The following is a 4,861-nucleotide window of genomic DNA, read 5'->3' as shown; positions in this document are numbered from 1 at the left end:
TGGGGTCTCTTTCGGGAAGGCACTAGTCCCATTCATGAGAGCTCCACCCTCAAGACCTCATCCCCTCCCACAGGCCCCACCTCTTAATGCCATCACATTGGAGAGTCAGTTTCAGCACAAGAATCTCAGGGGATAAAAACATTCAGGCCATAACAGTTCCTTTCCCGTGATCTTTAGTGCATTGACCACTGAAGATCACCAAACTAATCATCTCCATATGTACCCTACCTCCAACTGTCTCTATCTTCTCTTGCCCCTCCCCCCAACCCCATTTCCTGCCTGCATAGGAGAGACCTGCTCAGCAGCCTGGAATCTATATGGAAACATCTTCACAGACACAACACATGTAGCAAGAGCAAGGGCTGCAGCCATGGAGGACCCTTCAGAGTCCCTCAACGCTGTGTTTGGCCTGGGACATTCCACAGGCACCATAAGCGTGAAGAAGAGGTTCTGAGAGGACCTTGTGTGCCACCCTGAACACACGCACACCCTGCTGGATGACAGCAAAAAAGGAACAGATCCCACCACCTACACCTGGGGAACCCTGAGACCAGCCTTCCCTGCACACCCAGGGACGCTCCAGACCAGGTCCTGACCCACGCATGAGGATATGCGGACCAGAGGCCCACCCACACACTCAGGGACATAGGGACTAGAGTCAACTGTCCTTGTCCTCTTCTACCATGTACCTCAGGAGCTTAAGGCGGTGGCTTATGTGCCTGGAAAAGCAGAAGATTGCAGAAATCGTGTTTTGGAGGGAAATGAACTTGCAGGGGTTTTTTGGTGACAGGAAACGCTGTTCCCTGCCCAGATCTTAAATTTGTTTGCAAAGCATCTTTCTGAAGGTGGTCTGTCTTTCAAGGGTCAGAACCTAGTTTTCTAAATTCAAAATTACAATTGATTTTCATGCTATCGCACAGGCCAAGTTTTATTCTCCTTCCCTCCCTCCCTTCAGCAGTGGGCTGAGACCTGATGCCAGCCTGGTGCCTGGGCCCCATCACTGGGCAGAAAGGACCGAAGAGGGTGTTTGAGAGAGTTAGAATGCAACCAGGAGCACATCCTCATGCCCACCCTTCCTCTGCTGCTCCTTAAATTTCCTTGTCTTGGCTCTTGTCTCCACTGCAGCTCTATAGAGGAAACATGCAACCCTCACCCAAACACACCCTGCAGCCCTGGCCTCAGTGTCACCCTGTGCTGTTGGCACCCAACCCTGGCTGGCTGCCAGCAAAACTGAAGAAGAAAACATTACCTGCAGCAGTCCTTCAGATCTATTGAGAAATAGATGACTCATCCCAATCTGAAAGGAAAGACAACCACAAGTTGGGGGGTGTGGGGTGGGGGGGACTATCTCTTAACAAAAAAATTAACAAAAAAACCCCTGCTGAGAAAATAACAAAACACTATTTTTTATAAAGGGAAAGATATTTGGATGTACTGATAGACACAAACCACCTAGGCAAAGACCCTTCAGCCTGGAAAGAATGACCACGTGAAGCACCGAGCACTAGCTCAGTGTTAAGCAAACAGGTGAGTGAGTTGTATAAAGGAGGTGGAACTAGGGGCATCTTTAAATCTTTAACTTTAAAGTTAAGGCCTTCACTTACCACCTCATTATCAGTGAAGATGTTATGTTGCCTCCTACCTTCCTGAAGACACTAATACCTAAAAAACTCCAAGAGAAAATTATTTTCAGCCTGAAATTATACATTCAGCAAAGTATTCATCACATGTAAAGACAGACTAAAGAAATTTTCACACATATAAAGATTCACAAAATTGACCTTTCTTGACCCTTCCTTAAGTAGCTACTGAAAATAATGTCCAGTAACATTAGGAAGATGAGGAAGCAAAGAAACAGTAGGCCCCACCCAGAAGAGTAAGAAGCAGCTCCAGGGTGAGAAATACGCCACAGGCCTAGAGGGCAAGCAGCCCAGATGTGATGGGTTTCTAGAAGTATGCAGAAGGGAAGACTCTTGGGGAAAGGGAGAAATCTAGTAGAACAAATTATAAAAATTGAACATTTGGGGACAATAACAAAACTATGTGGCTAGAAAATATATAAATGAAAAATGAGGAAATTAAAAACTCCAGGAGAAAGAAAAATCTCCACAAAACAGGAAATTGACACATTGTATATTCACCTCTTGGGGCCTCAGTGAACAATATGTAAATAGCTATCCTAGTAATAAAAATATTGATTATTGATTCAACTGTATGATAAGATGTGAGAGAAGACAAAACATGAGGCAAGAAAATTCGTCATTACAGAAAATCATTTCAGAATTACTTTCTAAAATTGATCAAATCAAGAAATAATTATATGAGCATACTGACTAAAAGCTATGGAGGTGACTAGCAGAAGAAACTGCTAAGAAGTCTAAAAGTGAGTGACTCTGAGAAGCTGGGCTGGGGGACCTTGGGGAGGGTCAAGGGGACTTATTCTTTTCATTGTGAGATTTTCGGTTCTGTTTGATTCTTCGAATAATAAGTATGTTTTACATTGATAAATATGTATTTATTGATTTTAATAAATAAATATTCCCAACGGATGAACAAACCAACGTCTGGCCTGTGAAAGGGCAGAAAGAAGTAGGGCAGCAATTGGTGGTGAATGTGATGCAATAAATAACTGAGGCTGGAGGGCAGGACCTCCAGAGGACAGGTGCAGGCGAACCCTTAGAGACAGGTGCAAAATTCAGGTGGAAGGGGAAAGGTGAGAGGGGCCTTCCATTCAAGTCCTGTCCAGTCTTCACTGCCTGGAGAAATTTATTGTCAAATGTGGTACCAATTCAAATTGAAATGGCTTCACTTTCATTACTCCATTTTTTACTCTCCTAAGCAATACTAGGAAATATTTGCTTTTGATATCCCTGGACACTTGGCAAGGAGTAGAATTTGTTTGCAACACACTGCTGCTGTGGTTACGCACATGGCTGGAAAACATTCAAGGAAACTACCACAAAAGCCCAAGAAATGTAATTCACAGTGGTGAAAATAAACATGGTTTCTGGAGAAAATGCTACATATAATCATCACATGTTTGTCTGGATTCAAGAGAATGTTAAGCTTTTTCTCTCTCCTCCCGCCGCCCAAGATGCCGAAACGAAAGAAGGCCAAGGGAAAGAAGGTGGCTCCGGCCCCTGCTGTCGTGAAGAAGCAGGAGGCTAAGAAAGTGGTGAATCCCCTGTTTGAGAAAAGGCCTAAGAATTTTGGCATTGGACAGGACATCCAGCCCAAAAACGACCTCACCTGCTTTGTGAAATGGCCCCGCTATATCAGGTTGCAGCGGCAGAGAGCCATCCTCTATAAGCGGCTGAAAGTGCCTCTTGCGATTAACCAGTTCACCCAGGCCCTGGACCGCCAAACAGCTACTCAGCTGCTTAAGCTGGCCCACAAGTAGAGACCAGAGACAAAGCAAGAGAAGAAGCAGAGGCTGTTGGCCCCGGCAGAGAAGAAAGCTGCTGGCAAAGGGGACGTCCCCACAAAGAGACCACCTGTCCTTCGAGCAGGAGTTAACACCCTCACCACCTTGGTGGAAAACAAGAAAGCTCAGCTGGTGGTGACTGCACACGACGATCCCATTGAGCTGGTTGTCTTCTTACCTGCCCTGTGTCGTAAAATGGGGGCCCCTTACTGCATTATCAAGGGGAAGGCAAGACTGGGACGTCTAGTCCACAGGAAGACCTGCACCACTGTCGCCTTCACACAGGTGAACTCAGAAGACAAAGGCGCTTTGGCTAAGCTGGTGGCAGCTATCAGGACCAATTACGACGACAGATACGATGAGATCCGCCGTCACTGGGGCGGCAATGTCCTGGGTCCTAAGTCTGTGGCTCGTATCGCCAAGCTGGAAAAGGCAAAGGCTAAAGAACTTGCCACTAAACTGGGTTAAATGTACACTGTTGAGTTTTCTGTACATAAAAATAATTAAAATACAAATTTTCCTTCAAAAAAAAAGAGAATGTTAAAATCACTTCTCAGGGAAAAGAAATCATCTAGGATTAGTGCACAGAACTGACCGTTTTCCAAGACGATGATGGTAGAACTTCAGCTCTGCCTGGTATTATTGGTGTGTCTGGCTCAAAACAAAAACTTAAGAAAATACTTTCTCCATGGAAAACTGAGTTGACGTGCTGGGGTGTGTCTTTACTTCTAATGTGCATACATGTGAGGAGGGACATAGCTATACAACTTAGACTTCATAAAATGAAGTGAGACTGTGCTTTCTCATTAATTTATCAAGGGTTCTATGCTTAATGACATGTAAGAGGTGATCTTTGTGTCTCACCATTCAGAAATGAGATGTCATGAGTTAAGACTTCAAATAGAGCTGAAGTTGTTGTCTCTAACCCTTTACCCTCTTCATCAGGACTCACTTCTGAACTGACTTAGAAATACAACAGGAGAGGCAGGCATGGTGGCTCACGCCTGTAATCCCAACATTTTGGGAGGCCGAGGCAGGCAGATCGCTTGAGGTCAGGAGTTTGAAGCCAGCCTGGCCAACATGGTAAAACCCCGTCTCTATTAAAAATACAAAAATTAGCTGGGCATGGTGGCGTGCGCCTGTAATCCCAGCTACTCGGGAGGCTGAGGCAGGAGAATTGCTTGAATTCGGGAGGTGGAGATTGCAGGGAGCCCAGATCATCCCACTGCACTCCAGCCTGGGCATCACAGCGAGACTTCATCTCAAAAAAAAAAAAAAAAAAAAAACCTCATTGTCACTCAGGAGCCTAGCCACAGGTGAACTCCCCTGTGCTTAGAGCCTCTAGGAACTTGGGCTGATAGCTCAGATGGCTCAGACTCGGGAGGACTGATGACTGATCCTCCCTGAGTGGATGGTTTCTTAGTCTCGAATGTGTTT

The 4,861-nt window shown here is 45.4% G+C and overlaps 1 pseudogene; it reads left to right on the top strand.

The window, feature by feature from the left end:
• Window positions 1-3,080: 3,080 nt before the first annotated feature.
• LOC116474209 (large ribosomal subunit protein eL8-like) lies at window positions 3,081-3,892 on the top strand (annotated as a pseudogene).
• The last annotated feature ends 969 nt before the right edge of the window (window positions 3,893-4,861 follow it).

This window comes from Hylobates moloch, unplaced genomic scaffold, assembly GCF_009828535.3.
Source record: "Hylobates moloch isolate HMO894 unplaced genomic scaffold, HMol_V3 SCAFFOLD_10, whole genome shotgun sequence".
NCBI lineage: Eukaryota > Metazoa > Chordata > Mammalia > Primates > Hylobatidae > Hylobates > Hylobates moloch.
Note: the sequence above shows the minus strand (reverse complement) of the source record. Positions and strands in the feature narration are given on the sequence as shown.